At 32.2% G+C, this 17137-nt stretch overlaps 1 long non-coding RNA gene across 3 annotated transcripts in view; it reads right to left on the reverse strand.

Annotated features, from left to right (window-relative positions):
* Positions 1 to 291: 291 nt before the first annotated feature.
* Positions 292 to 17137, reverse strand: part of LOC140693222 (uncharacterized) — a 36639-nt gene continuing 19793 nt past the window's right edge. For all 3 annotated transcript variants that reach the window (XR_012068944.1, XR_012068945.1, XR_012068946.1), the window contains exon 4: positions 292 to 568. This is a non-coding gene — a long non-coding RNA (uncharacterized lncRNA). The remainder of the gene's footprint in view (positions 569 to 17137) is intronic.

Genomic DNA, 17137 nt, shown 5'->3' on the forward strand with positions numbered 1-17137 from the left:
CCTAACTTAACACTATTAATACTTTCAAGGATGAACCAGAAACCATTTAGTACATTTGTCTCTCTCCATGTGTTAGTTTTTTCCAAATTCTTCCATTTTCTCTTCTTCCTTACAAGAAATTATTTAAATTTACTTACATTTTGTTCCATCAAATGATCAAATCAATCAAATATTTTTTTTCTTAAATGGTTACTTAGTCTCACATTTAAATTTTAACTCCATTTAAAACAAATAAGGAAAATACAGGTACAAATCTATGTTTATTGTTCAAATAAGAAATTTGCAGATGTTTGTGGACATTTGACAACATCAATTTTAATCTTTGTTATCTTGCATAATCTGGTAGTCCTCTGGTAGATCAGTTTTAATTAGGATGACGTTGATAAACTGAAGATGGTTGATGAGTTGGCTTTGAAAGAGAGGTAGTTGATGTATCAGCTATCCCTGGCACTGGAAACCGTGGGTTGCTCCCTGGTTGAAGTTTAGAAAAACGACCTTCACTGGCAGATTTGTTGTGATATCTATTTGGAAAAGTAGAAGGCTCCAACATCAGTCCATAACAATTGCTCTGTATGGGAGACAAGATGCTGTATTGAGAATTAGAAGTTGTAGTTGTAATGAAGTTCACAACAGTGTCATTTGCTTCATTGAAGCTGCTTTGAGAGTGCCCGTGGACAGTGGTAAACTGACTTAAAATAGCACGTTGATCCACTGCAATTTGCACTCGTGGTCTAACTGATATTGATGATGGAGGAGAAAAATCACCTCTGATCGGGGTATTTGTATCACCAATAATGTGGCTAGTAGGGGGCTTACTTATTAGATTCATATTTAAATTTGCAGGAGATAAAAATGGACTTTCTCCACTAGTGTCAGCCACAAAACCAGAATTAAGATTATCCACATTACCACCTGATTTAAAGTGCTTCTTTTTGAAATCTTCATCCAATGAAGATACCAGAGAGGCATTTTTAATCCCAACTCTTCTTTTTATTCTCACTAAAAGCTGGGGACAGACTCGTTTAAAATTTGGATAATGATAGAATTGCAGCTACAACCAAAGGAGAAAAATTTTAGTAATATTTTAAACCAAAATACAAGACTACAATAAGCCTAACTAATAAAACCTCAGATTTCACGTTTACTGTGCATAGAAAATATCATCAAAATATAAACAATGCTGATGATATTTTGAAGTTCCTTATTTGGAAAATACAAATTTAAATTTTATAGTCATCAAATTTAAGAAGTTAACATTTGCAGCAACGGTGAATTCCAATTTTTAAAGCAACTTTAATACCTTTATTTAGATTTCTGGTGCGATTCATAGTTGCAAGCAAAGTTTCTCATAATCTTGACTACTTAAGGCACTGTCCTCATTTTTTTGAAAAAATAAAGGATTTTAGTCTTAGTAGTTCTATACAATTTTCAAAATCTAGCTTTACATTTATATTACCATAGATTGATGTACAAAATAAACTTTTATATATAAGTTACCAAGTCGTAACTAATATTTCTGAATATCTTGCTTAAAACAGAGACTAAGTTTTCTTCTGCCAGAATGTCAGCTAGACAAGCAGATCTTTGAAAATTCTGCCACTCTTTACTAAACCCATAAAGCTTAAGCTCTCTAACTAAACTTTTCATACTTCCAGTTTCAAATATAGTGAAAGGGGACTTTCTTTCCAAAACTTCCTTCTTAAAGACATCTTCATCAATCACTACAGAGGTTCCATTATCATCCCAACAGATGGATTTAAATTGGTCACTCCCAGTCATTTTCCAGAGTATTCAGGGAAATGTCAGAGAACGAAAATTATTATCTTCATCTGGTTCAGAGACACAATGTGTGTAACATGGTCTTTTTATCATGGATTCTTCAGAGAAAGTCTGGAAAATATTTTCCTCAATCATAGACCTCAAGTCCAAGTCCCCAGAGAATGTTTGATCACACAATAGAGATCTACCGGGGTTTCCTGAACCAGTTTGTTCATCTTTACGAGACACATCTTGAATTTCTGAAGAAACATGTGCCATCTCAAATAAATTTTTCCACAGCTACTTTTCTAATCAGCATGATTTTGAGCACTGCAGCTACAAATGCAGCTTTGGCAGTCTTGCACAGATAAACTGCTAGGCCATCACAATGGTTCTCAACCTGAGTAGCTGTCACATCACAAAGCGACTGATCTCCTACCAACCCAAGAGTAACATTCAGCCACTGTTTACTTCTCATTCATCCAGTTAAAATGAAACATATAGGATGCTTATGTTTATAGTGTTATCTGCAAATCTTATTCCCACAAAATCTTTTTAAATAATTTAATTTTGGGGTCTAAGAAATAAAACCAATCTCCATCCTTTTGTACACAAATTTATGCCAGATTGGTGAACAGAGTATAAATAATGCACAAAATATCTATAGTAATTTTAAAGTTTTGGAATTTAAAGTGAAATTTGTGTAAAAACTATAAAGAAATGGTATAATGATTTCATCATCATTTGTAATTAAAGTGAAACTTAGTTTGATTTGGAAATGGAAGTAGTTATTTATCTGTGTACTTTACAATATGTATCTCTATATTCAAAACATGTGAAGAATAAATATGTTTATTTTTTATGTTTATAAATAAATGATAAATATTTATGAAATAAAATTAGATTAAAATAATCATTAAAATTTAAGAAATCCCAAAGGGTGGCATTTTTGTTTTAAATTGTAATTCAGTGCTATAAGTAAAACAAATGTAATTTAATATACTACTTTAAAATTACAAGAGAGACAATCTTATTGTATATTTACAAATGTTTGTTTTTGCCATTCTTTCACTCAGAGGTTTCTCAGTGCATAGAACTAATAAATTTTCTTGTCATCTATATAATACATACCCTTGGGGCTTCTGTTATGTGTTCCAAAATGATGTTGATTAATACTCTTATGCACAATATCCTGGGTTCAATAAATGTGCCTCCATTAAGGGGGAAACAAACAATCAAAAAACAAAGAAATAACAGTGTATGTGGGTTGGGGTGGAAAAGACCAGGTAATGCATTTTAGGAAGCAACATATTTCTCAGTCCTGAAACATTTGTCATTGTAAGTATAATACGGCATTTTAAGGCAAGTGTCTTGTGCACTAATTGTAATAATAGCTATGTTCTGTATCAGTAAACTGTAGTAAATCCAGTTCTACCAATACTTATATACTTATTTAGAAATAAATTCCGTTAAACATAAGCCAACTTCAAAATGGGAGATAAAATTTTTAAATAAATAAATGTACCCTCAAGCTACAATGTAAAATTTTCCTTCAGTATCTGTAAATTCCATTCTAAATAAATAATAGCAACCTGAATTTATTGCACGTTATAAGTATTAGAAATTATAGTTAAGTTGGGTTTAGTCCTCATTCATAAATATTACTTAACATATGTAAATGAATATATGTGATACCGTCCATTAGAAAACAAAGAATTCAAAAATAACAATCTGAAAATATGTAGGAAAATTATTCACAGATTGGATATTACCTTTTTTTATAAAAATATTCTTAACAAATTTGCTCTAGATTGAATGTAACTAAACATAATAAAAGCCATATATGGGAAACCCATGACTAACATCAAGTTCAATATTAACATACAGTAATGTTTTCATCTGGCCCAGTAATAAGAAGAAGTAGCTCATTTTCAGAAGTCCTAAATTACAGTACTAGATGTCCTAGCCAGAACAAGTAGTCAAGAAAAATTATAAAAGGCATCCAACTTGTAAAAATGCAGTAAAATTTTTACAGATGACATAATTATGCATAGATAGAAAACTCCATATACTCCTCCAGTGACTGTTAGAAATAATGAACAAACTTAGTAAACTTGCAGAATACAAAATCAATATACAAATATCCGTTGCATTTATGTATACTAAAAACACATTATCAGAAAGAGAAATTAGGGAAACAATTGTGTGTAAATTAATACCAAAAATATTAAAATACGAATAAATTTGATAAGTGAAATAAAAGATCTAAGCATAGATGTATAAATTACAGGTGCAAGAAATAAAAGCAAACAAAATAAATACAAAGATATTCTGTGCTCATGGATTGTATACATTGTGAGGAAATATTCTAATCTATCTTTTACATGTTCAATCTCCCAGCACTAATTATTGAGGAGAATGTCTTTTCTTCATTTTATACTCTTGCTTCCTTTATCATGGGTTAAAAGATCATAGGTGTGAGGGATTATATTTGGTTGCTCTATTCTCTTCAATTCATTGGTGTCTGTTTTTGAGCCAGTATCATTTTGTTTTAAATACTAAAGCTTTGTAGGACTATTTAACGTCAGAGAACTTTACACCATTATATTTAATACACTTTTTGAAGATTATTTTGGCAACTCATGATCTTTGTGGTTACATATAAATTTTGAAATTATTTGTTCTATTAAATGGAAAAATATCATGGGTATTTTGACATGAATCACACTAAATGTAGATTGCTTTGGGTAGTAGGGTTGTTGCAACCACATTGTTTCACATTATTAACACAAGAGATTTTTTTCATTTCTTTGGACCAGTTTTAATTTCATTCATCAATATTTTCTGTTTTTTAATGTATAGGTTTTCTCCTTATTTGTTAACTTATTTGTAGGTTTTCTTTACATATATATAATTAAATACATTGTATTTGTAAATACATTTCCTGCACAAATACAACAGGCAGAAGGCAGTGGCAAGTCATATTCAAAGTCCTGAATGAAAATAGCTGTAATCTAAGATACTTTATCAAGCAAGGCTACCTTTTAGTGTAGAAGGCGAGATAAATAGCTTCCACACAAGCAAATACTAAAAGAATTAAGCAAGAGAAAAAGAAATAATGAAAGATCTACTCTAAATAAAAAACAAGCAGGAAGCTATAGAAAAGAGAAAGGTATAATTAGAAAGGAAAGAGCTACAATGACTTACAACAGAATAAATATGATGTTGTAAAACAGGATGTCAAAATTTTATGCGTCACCGACTGAAACATGAAAATACAGAGTGTTTTCTTCTTGTTTCTCTTCTCTGCAGGATGGGTTTGAGTTATATTCTTATCAGTTAAAATAAACAGAAATATCATAGGTCAATATAAATATAAAACAACGTAATAATAAGTCAAAAGCTAACAATGAATTCACAAAGCAAAAAAGAAACCAAGATTATAAAAGAATACTTATCAAGCCACAAAAAGAAAAAGAAATGAACAAAAAGGAAATACCAATCAACTGGAAAATGAAGTTAAAAATGGAAAAAACACTAGTCTATTAATAATTATCGCAAATGTTAATGGATTTAGTACTTCAATCAAAAGATATATATTGTCAGATGGGATAATATAAGAAGACCCTACATTATGATGAATACAAGAGAACCACTTTTGCGAGAGGAACACACATCAAATTTATGTCAGAAGATGGAAAAATATATTCCATTCAAATGTACATATGAAGAATGCAGGACTAGCAGTACTGACTTCACACAATAGAGACTTTACAAGAAAGGCCATAGAGAAAGATAAACAAGGACATGATATAATGATTAAAGGAACAATGCAAAATGGGGGTATTATACTCATTAATGTATATGCACTCAATATAGTAGCCCCTAAATATATAAAGCAAATACAAATAGATAAAAAGACAGAAATCCCTGGGAACACAATCAGAGTTGGAGACTATAACTCCCCATTACATCACTGGACTGGTCTTTCACACAGAAAATTAATAAGGGAACAAAGATACTAAAAGACATTATAAAATAATTGGAGATGGTTGATATTTTTAAAACAGTAATTCTCCCCAAAACAGAATATGCACTCTTTTCTGTGCACATGGAACATCTTCTAGGAAAGATTATGAACTCAGGCTCTGAAAAAGCCTCAACAAATTTAAGAAGATAAAAAATATTTCAAGCATCTTTTCTGAGTATAATACCATGAAACAGAAAAACAGGGAAAAAAAATGACACCATCCAGAATAAAAAACATGGTACTAAAACAAGGGGGAGAGTTGATGAAGTAAAAGAAGAAATTACAAAATATCTTGAGAAATATGACAAAACACAGCACAAATTCTATGGAAAACTTAAAGCAGGCTTAAGAGGGAAGTTCATAGTGAAAAGGCCTTCGTCAAAGAAGAAGAACAATTTCAAATAAATAATCTAACATTCTATGTAAACTAATCAAGAAAAGAAGAGCAAACAAAACCAAAAGTCAACAGAATGATGTAAAAAATAAAGACCATGGAAGGAAGATTTGGAATAGAGATTAAAAAATAGAAAAAAATTAATCTAATTATTTTTTAAAATAGTAAACAAAATTGACAAATCTCTGTACAGGCTCACCAACAAGAAAAGAGAGAGAACACAAATAATATAAGAAATGAAAATGGAGAAAATACAAAGAGTACAACAAATTTGCAAAATATCATAAGGGATTACCATGAGCAACTGTATGTAAACAAACTGGGCAACCAGGAAGAAATGGAGAAGTTTTTGGAAACATTCAGCCCACCAATATTGCATCAAGAAGAAATTAACCATTTGAACAGACAGATCACCAGAAATCGAATAGAAATATCAATAAAATAAAATTCTCTGCAAACAAAATCCAGACCCAATTACCTTCACTGGGGAATTTGATCAAACATACAAAGAAAAATCCATACCAGTCCTCCTCAAACTCTTCCAAAAGATTGATATGGAGAGAGTACTCCCAAACTGACACCATAGGCCAATTTCAAACTGATACCAAAAGCAGAAAAAGACACTACCCCAAAAAGAAAACTATAGGCCAATATCATTGATAAACATAGATGTAAATGTCCTTAAGAAATTATTAATAAACAGAATCCAACAGCATGTAAAAAAAGATCATGCACCATTTACACTTTAGGTTCATCCCAGGAACACAAGGATGGTTTACCATTTGCAAATCAATCAAACAATTGTGATACACCATATCAACAAAAGAGAAGACAAAAATGATATGATCATCTCAGTAGATGCAGAAAAAGCATTTGATAAAATTTAACACCTATTTGTGATAAAAGTTCTTATCACAGTGGGCATAGAAGGACCATATCTCAACATAATGAAAGCTATTTATGACAAATATTTAGCCAGCAAATACTCAATGGTGAAAAACAGGAACCCTTTCCACAAAAACCTGAGACAATACAAGGATGCACATTCTCACAATTTCAATATAGTCTTGGAATTCCTAGCCACAACGATCAAGCAAGAAAAATAAATAAAATGATTCAGACTGTAAAAGAAGAGTTAAAACTGTCATGATATGCAGATATGACACTATGTATAGAAAACTGTAAAAGCTTCACAAAAAATACTTAGGGTAAAAAAGGAATTGGGCAAGGTAGCCAGTGTAATGTACAAAAACCAATTAGATTTCATTACACTACCATTGAATCAACAGGAAAAAAAAAGTATAGAAACAACCCCTTTTATAACTGCACCCAAAACTATAAAATGCTTAAAAATAACTCTGACCAAGTAGGTGAATGACTTATACGTGGAAAACAGGAAATCATTGTTTCAGGAAATCAAAAAGGATTTTAAGAATTGAAAAGATAACCAATGGTCTTGTAATGGAAGAAATAATATTGTTAAAATGGCCATACTGCCCAAGGCAATCCACAGACTTAATCTCAGTTCTTATCAAATTATTCAAAACATTTCTTTTTAGGACTGAAACAAATGATCATAAGAATTATATAGATACACTAAAGATCTATAATTTTCGAAACAATATTGAAGACAAAGAAAGAGGCTGGAGGAATAACCCTCCTGGTCTCCATACACTATTGCAGACCTACAATAATGAAAACGACATGATATTGGTACAGAAACAGACATATGGCCAATGCAACAGAATTGAGAGACTAGGAATAAATCTACAGGCCTATGTTCAATTAATCTTTGACAGAGTAGCCAAGAATATGACTGAGAAAAGACCATCTCTTCACCAACTGGTGTTGGGAAAACAGGATAGCAGCAAGCAGGGCAATGGAGTTAGAACACTCCTTCGCTCCATACACAAGAATAAACTCAAAATGGCTTGAATACTTAAATGTAAGGCAAGACAGAGTAAATCTCCAAGAAGAAAACATAGGCAAAACACTCTGAGATAAATCTCAGCAATGATCTCCTAGTACAGTCTACCCAAGTAATGGATGTAAGAGCAAAATTATTAAAATTGGACCTAATTAAACTTATAAGCTTTTGCACAGCAAAGGGAACCATAAACAAAGCAAAATGACTAACTACAGGATTAAGGAAAATATTTAGAAATGATGCAACTGACAAAGGCTAAATTTCCAAAATATAGAGTTCATACAACCTAATAATAATACAAAAAAAAAAAGAAACCCAATCTGAAAATGCACAGAAGCCCTAAACAATACATTATCCATTAGAGACATACAAATGCCACATAGAAATATGAAAAAAAAATTGCTAACTCTCATTATCAGAGAAGGGCAATTCAAAACTATAATGAATTATCACCTCACATTAGTCACAATGGCCGTCAATAAAAAGTCCAAAAACAATAAATGCTGGGGAAGCTATGATGAAATGGAACCCTCTTACACTGTTGGTAGGAATGTAGTTTGTTGAAGTCATTGTGGAAACCAGGATGGGTATTCCTCAAAAGAATAAAAATATATTTAACTTATCCAGCAATCCAACTCCTGGGTATATATAAAAGAGGACCCTAATTCAAAATGTCACCTGCACACAAATGTTCTTAGCAGTGCTATATACAAAAGCCATGACATGGAAGCACCCTAAATGTCCATCAACAGATGACAGTATACAGAATTTATGCCTTATTTACAAAATGGAATAATATTCTGCCATAAAAATTGATAAAACAATGACATTTGCAGCAAAATATATCTCCCAAAATGTGTCATTCTAATTGAAGTAAGCCAGAAAGAGAAAGAAAAATTATACATGGCATGACACATGGAGAAACCTAAAAAAAAAATTTGGATGAGAACACTATGATTTCATCTACAACTATGAAACACACTTGCAGATCTACATAATAATCTTATGGTAACTGCCGAAATGGTCAAGGATAGGATATATTTGGGAGCTGTAGATTTATAAATGTTATCCACTATATATAAAAATAAATATTTTCAAAATGTCTATTGTATGACACAGGGCAGTATGTTAAATATCGTGAAGTTAAATTTAATAGGCATGCAAACATATGCATGAAGTGGGTCACTGTGTTATGCACCACAGATTGACACGTTGTAAATGGAAGTAGTTCAATGATAAATAAATGAATATATAAGTAAATAAGAAAATAAATACGTAAATAAATAGACAAATTAATTAAATAAATAAATAAATAAATAAATAAATAATATTTAATAATGAATGTAATACAAAGATTCACACTACTTAACTTTACACATCAAGAACCTAGGAGAAAACAGAAAGAATGAAGAAGAAAATTGAATGAATGAGAGTAAGGCAAGTAACAAGAGAAATAATTGAAAAGATAACAAAAAATATACCTAAGTGTGATTCTTTTAAACATAAACTGGACAAAAGTTTAGGTTGGCTAAGAAAATAAAGACAAATAAAATTTGAAATAGAAGAGAAGATATTAACACTGATGTTGTAGAGATGCATAGCATCATAAAAAATGACCATTAGATAACAATTTGAATGACCTAGAACAAAAGACAAATTCCCAGAAATATGTCTTCCAATACTGAATCAAGAAGTAATTAGAAAGTTAAATATAGCAAAACTGTGTATGAGCAAATCAGTAATCCAAACCTCTGAAACCAGAAAATATTTACAAAAAGTCTTTACCGGTATATTCTGTCATATATTTGAAGACAATTTTTCACCAATTCTTCCCCAAATCTTCCAAGAATTTGATGGGGTGAAAGTTTCCAAACTAGATTTATGATGCCAGCTATATTTGCATAAAATGCTAGAAAGGACATTATATGCAATTATATAATATAACCCTCATGAACATATAAGCCAAAATTCTCAAGAAAACACAAGCAAAATGGATTCAATAAAACTTTTAATGTATCATACACATACATGAGTAAAGGGATTTATCCCTGGGTTTAAGGAAACTTCAAAATATTCAAATCAATAAAGATGACATGCCACACTAATAGAATGAGAAATAAAACTCACATAATCATCTCAATAGGTGCAGAAAGAGTATTGTATATAATGCAACATCTTTTTAAGTTACTCCCAACAAATTAAATTAAACCTGTCAGAGGCACGATATAATATACACACAAAAACTGTGTGGAGATAAGCGAAGCAGTTCTCTGTTTATTGATTCTTAGGAAAAGGGTTTATATACATCATGCACAATGCCTCACATATCATCTAAGTTATAACAATGTTAATAATCGTAAGCTATTTATGTCCCCATGCTCCTGCAGTAAGCATAGGATGTTAAATGATCAAGGATTGTTTTAAAGTTCATCACAGAACTTCATTAAGTAGGCCATCTCTTATCCGGCTCTGCCTGTCTTACGTTGTCCTCCTATGAGTATCTTATCCAGCATAGGCTATCCAGCCAACCATACAGGATACATTGAATAGGCCATTTCTTTTCCAGCCTGGATATGTAACACTCCTCACAGCTTGTTTATTAGTTCAGCCCATGGGCTTATTCTCTAGAGCCTTCAGACAGGGGCCTACGAACCAAACATCCCTTGACAGAAAACTGGATGAAGAAAATTTGATGTTTATATGTTATGGAATCAATACTTTGCATTCCTATCAACAGTTTCCATGGTGTTCCCTTTTCTCCACAATCTCACCAATATCTATTTCTTTTCCTTTTGTTGGGAGCCTTCTGACAAGTGTGAGGTGTTGTCTCATTTTTGGTTTATGACTTTCCTAATAATTTATAACTCTGAACATATTTTCATGTGTCATTTAGCAAACTGTATGTTTTCTACAGAAAATTGATTCAGATCTATCTATTCAGTACCTATGGACTTTTTTTAATTGAATTGTTTGGTCTTTATTTTGTTGTGGTGTATGAGTTTGCCATATATTTTGGATATTAACACTTGATAGGAAAATATCACTTGCATATATTTTCTCCCATTGTCTTGGTTGACTGTTCATTTTATTGATCATTTCTTCTGCAGTGTAAATCTGTTTAGACTGATACAATCATCTTTTGTTAATTTTGCTTCTGCTTCCCCTGCCAGAGGAGACATATGAAAAATCAAATAAAGTCAAGTGTACTTCTTTTGTTTTACCCTAGGATTCGTTGTTTTCAGGTTTTATGTTTTATATGCCCAGGAGTGGGATTACTGTGTCATAAGATAGGTCTATTTTTATTATTAAAAGGAACTTCTGTACTGTTTCCAAAGTGGTTGCACTAATTTTCATTCCCACCAACAGCGTTGGAGAGTCCCTTATTCTCTACAACCTCCACAGTCTTTATTATTTGTAGACATTTTGATGACAACCCTTCTCACTAGTGTGAGGTAAAACATTATTTTATTTTTGTCTTGCCTTTGTATAATGATTAGCAATATGAGCATGTTTTTATGTTCCTGTTGGTCATCTGTGTGTCTTCTTTGGAGAATTGTCTTCTGCTCATTTTCTGGCTGGGTTGTTTGTAGATTTTTGAAATGGAGTTTTATAAACGATGTGTGTATTTTAGAAATTAGCCTCTTGTTGATTGCATTTTTTCCAAATGTTTTCTCCCATTTGGAATTTCATGTTTTCATTCTGTTTATTTTGCTGTGTATAAGCTTTTAATTTTAATTCAGACTAATTTGATTATTTTGCTTTTATTGTTTTCCGCTTGGGAGAGTGAGATAAGAAAATCTCAGTACAATTTATCTATTGTTTTCCTTATGTTAGTTTCCAGGAGATTTATTGTGTCATGTGTTAGATTCAGATAATTAAATCATTTTGAGTTTATTTTTGTACTGTATGAGGGAGTGTTCAAATTTCATTGATTTACATGTAGCTGTCTAATTGCCTCAACATCACTTGCTGAAGACTGTCTTTTAGGCATTGTATATTTTTGTTTCCTTTGTCATTGTTTAGTTGACCATGGGTGTGATGTTTTATTTCTACCTCTGTGTTCCGTTCCAGTGATATAGATGTTTGTTTTCCAGTATTGTGCTGTTTTGATTACTGTATTTTTGTAATATTGTCTGAGATCTGGGAGGGTTATGGGTTATGCTTCCAACTTTGTTCTTTTCCCACATTGTTCCTTTTGCAGTTCTGGTTCTCTTGCAGTTCCTTACAAGTCTTAGGACTGTTTTTATTTCTATGGAAAATATCATGTATTTCGATCTGAATCACTTTATATCTGTAGACATTTTTGTAGTATGTATATTATAGCAATATTATTTCCTCTAAGCTAGGACCTTGAGATTTCTTTCCATTTCTTTCATCATCTTCAATTTTCTTTATCAGTGTCCTAATGATTTTTTATCTTGATTTTTAATAGGTTTTTCATTTTTCATCTGATTTCATATGGTTTTTTAAATTATGGAATATTTCATTGTTAAAGAAATGTGACAGTATTTTATATTAATCATGAATCATGCAACATTGGTAAATGTCTTTATTAGTTTTAGTTGTTCTGATGTGGAGAATCTTTAGAGTTCTCTATATAGATTATTATGTCATCTAAAATAATGACTGTTGTACTACATTCAATCCAATTTGAATACATTTTTTTCTATTCCAATTGTTGTTGCTAGGGCATCCCATACTGTGTTTAATAGAAATCTTGAGAGTGGGCATCCTTGTCTTATTTCTTATTTTGGCTTTCAGTTTTTCACTTTTACATATTATATTTTCTGTGGGTCTGTAATTAATGACTTTAGTTATGTTGAGATTTATTTCCTGAATCCTAATTTTGTAAGAGGTTTCTGTTGTTGTTGTTGCTGTTGTTGTTGTTGTTGTTGCTGTTGTTGTTGTTGCTGTTGTTGTTGTTTTAATGAATAAATGTTGAATTTTTTGAAATGCTTTTTATGGATTTATTGGGGTGACCACATCATTTTCACTTTTTCTTTTGTTAATTTGGTGTATCAAACTGATTTGTGTATGTTGAACCTCTCTTGTGACCCTGCAATAAATCCAAGTTGATCATAGTGCATGATTCATTTTAGCTATTGTTGCATGCAGTTTGCTAATGATATTTGGTAGAACTTTTGCAACTAAATCAATCAAATATATTGGCTTGAAATTCTCTTTGCCTGTAATTTGTTGGCTTTGCTATCACATTGATGAAGTCTTCATTGAATTAATTTGGGAGTTTCCCACATCTTCACTATGTTTGAATAGTTTGAACAGTATAAGTCCTGTTTTGTATGTTTGTACAGTACTCCACGACAGCTGTTTATATCTCCACTAATGTTTAACGATTTTTTTAAATGAAGATTCTAACTTTCTTCTAGTAATTAGTTTGTTCAAATTATTTGTTTCTCCTTATCTCTGTCTCTTTCTAGACATTTGCCTATTTCTTCTAAGTTGTCCAGGTTATTGGCATGTATGTGTTGACAAAATGATCCTTTTTTTGTATATCTGAGGTAACAATTATTATTTCTCTTTTTATTTCTTATTTTATTTCTTTGGAGCATCTCTCTTTTCTTCTTGGTGCACCTGGCTAGAGGTTTTTTGATTTTGCTTACCTTAAAAAGAAAACATAAAACAAAATCTGGTGTTTTACTACTCTTTTGCATAGTGTTTTTGCTCTCTAATTTATATTTACACCTGTAATATTTAGGATCATGTTTTCTTCTATTTTTAACTTTTTTTATTCGTTTATATTCATTTTACAAAGTTGACTCAAATTCCAGCGAAGAGCACAATCTTTCAGTTACAATGAACATAACACATTTGTTTTCCCATTTTTTCCTCAGTGAGCTGCCGTAAGATGTTTTATATATTTCCCTGTGCTATATAGTACAATCCTGTTTATCAATTCTACAATTTTGAATTCCCAGTCTATCTCTCCCCGCCCCGTGCCCCCTTGGCAACCAAAACATTGTATTCTATATTTATGAGTCTATTTCTGTTTTGAATTTCTGTTTTTTTTTGTTTTTTGTTTTGTTTTGTTTTTAGTTTCCACTGATGAGCCATCTCATATGGTATTTCTCTTTCTATATATGGGTTACTTCACTTAGACTGATTTTCTCCAGGAGCATCCATGTTGCTGATAATGGCATTATGCTGTCAGTTTATAAGCCTGAATAGCATTCCATTGTATAAATATACCACCTCGTCTTTATTCAATAAACTGTTGATGGACATTTTGGACTTTTCCACATCTTGGCTATTGTAAATAATGCTGGCTATGAACATTGGGGTGCAGGTGTCATCCTACAATAGGGTTTTTTCTGGATTTATGCCCAGGAGCGGGATTCCTGTGTCATATGATAAGTCTATTCCTTGGCTTTTGAAGAATCTCCATCCTGTTTTCCACAGTGGCTTCACCATACTGCATTGCCACCAGCAGTGAAGGACTGTTCCCTTTTATCCACAGCTCCTCCAGCATTTGTCATCTGTGGATTTTTGAATGATGGCCATTCTAAGTAGTGTGAGGTGATACCTCACTGTAGTTTTGATTTGCATTTCTCTGATAATCAGAGATATTGAGCATTTTCTGATGTGTCTTTTGGTCATTTGTATGTCTTCCTTGGAGAATCGCTTGTTTAGGTTTTCTGCCCATTTTTGTATTATGTTGTTTATTTTTTCTTATTCAGTTGGATGAACTGCTTATATACTTTGGAGATCAAGCCTTTATAGGTTTCATATGCAAATTATTTTCCCATTCCGTAGGTGGTCTTTTTGTTTCACTTCCGATTTCTAACTGTGCCGAAACTTGTAAGTTTCATTACGTCTCACATGTTTATTCTTGTTTTTATTTCACCTGCAAGAAAATTTTGGAGACGTAAGTTAGATAACGTTTTGCCTATATTTTCCTCTAGGTGGTTTCTTGTATCTTGTCTTATGTTTAAGTCTTTGACCCATTCTGAGTTTATTTTTGTGTATGGTGTTCTAGCTTCATTGGGAGTGTTCTAGCTTCATTGATATTCCTGCTGCTGTCCAGTTTTCCCAACACCATTTCCTGAAGGGACTGTCTCAATTCCATTGTATTTTCTTGCCTCCTTTGTCAAAGATTAATTGACTAAAAGTTTGTGGGTTCATTTCTAGGCTCTCTATAATGTTCCACTGGCCTATATGTCTGTTTTCCTACCAATACAGTGCTGTCATTTTTACTGTAGCTCTTTAGCATTATCTGAATCGTTAGTGTAAAGAAATGCCACTGATTTTTGAACCTTAATCTTGTAAACTGCTACCTTGCTGAATTCTCCGTTCAGCTGTAGTAGTTTTTGGTTGGATCTTGCAGGGTTTTCTCTATATAGTAACATATTATTTGCATATAGTGAGAATTTTACCTCTTCCTTTCCAATTTGCATCCCTTTTACTTCTCTCTCTTGTTTGACTGCTGTGGCTAGGTATTCCATGATTATATTGAGTTGGAGTGGTGATAGTGTGCATCCTTGTCTTGTCTCAGATTTTGGTGGGAAGGTTTAATTTTCTCACCATTCAGTACTATGCTGGCTGTAGGTTTATCTTTAGCTTTCATGATGCTGAGATATGTTGGTGAGATTTTTTATCAAACTTGAGTGTTGAATTTTATCAAATAATTTTCCTGCATCTATTGAGAAGATCATGTGGTTTTGTTCCTTTCTCTTGTTGATGTGCTGTATTACTCTGATTGATTTGCATATGTTGAACCACCCCTGTGTCCCTGGCATAATCCCCAATTGGTCATGATGTATAACCTTTCATCTGTGTTGTTGGATTCTATTTGCTACAATTTTTGTGAGGAGTTTTGCATCTGTGTTCATCAGTGATATTGATCTAGAATCCTCTTTTTTGGTAGTGTCTTTGCCTGGTTGTGGTATCAGGGTGATTGTGGCTTCATAGAATGACTTTGGGAGTATTCCTTTCTTTTCAATCTTCTGGAAGAGTTTGAGAAGGACTGGTATGAGTTCTTCTTTGTATGTTTGGAAGAATTCTGCAGTGAATCCGTCCTGTCCTGGAGTTTTATTTGTAGGGAGCTTTCATATTGCTATTTTGATTTCATTTCTAGTGCAATGCTTGTTCAAGGGGTCAGTTTCTTCTTGATTCAGTGTTGGTGGACAGTATGTTTCCAGAAACTTTTCCATCTCGTCTAGGTTTTCCATATACTTTTAATAATACTTTCGTATGATATTCTGTATTTTTTATTTGTTGTTATTTCTCTATTCTCCTTCCTTGTTTTGCTAATTTGTGGTCTCTCTCTTTCCTTCTTTTCGAGTTTGGACAGAGATTTGTTGAATTTACTTACTTTTTTGAAAAACCAGCTTTTGGATTTGTCGATATTTTTCTATGGTGTTTTTAATCTCTATTTTATTTATTTCCTCCCCAATATTTATGATTTCCTTCTTTCTGCTGCCTTTTGTTGTTTTTTGTTCTTCTTTTTCCAGTGCATTCTGCTGGTGGTTTAAATTTTTTTTGAAATTGTTCTTCTTTTTGTGGAAGGCCTGTATTGCTGTAAACACCCCTCTGAGCACTGCTTTTGATGTGACCCATAAATTATGTGTGGTATTGCTTTCATTTTCTTCTGTCTCAAAGTATTTTTCATTTCAGCTATGATTTCTTCATTGACCCATTGGTTTTTTATTAACATATTTTTTAATCTCCGTGTTTTCCTTTTGTTCCCCTTTGTTTCTCTGTTGTTGATTTCTAGCTTCATGGGTTTGTGGTCTGTAAAGATGCTTGAGATAATTTCTATCTTCTTAAAATTGCTGAGGTTTCTTTTGTGCCCAAGTATATCATGAATCCTGGAAAATGCCCCATGTGCACTTGAAAAGGCTGTATATTCTATTTTTTGTGGTTGCAATGCTCTGAAAATATCCACCAAGTGTAATATTTCTACTGTATTATTTACCTTCTCTGATGCCTTATTCATTTTCTGTCTCAGTGATCTTTCCAGTGATGTTAATGCAGTGTTGAATTCTCCAACTATGATTAGATTCCCATCACT

The sequence above is a fragment of the Vicugna pacos genome, unplaced genomic scaffold, assembly GCF_048564905.1.
Source record: "Vicugna pacos unplaced genomic scaffold, VicPac4 scaffold_19, whole genome shotgun sequence".
Classification (NCBI taxonomy): Eukaryota; Metazoa; Chordata; class Mammalia; order Artiodactyla; family Camelidae; genus Vicugna; species Vicugna pacos.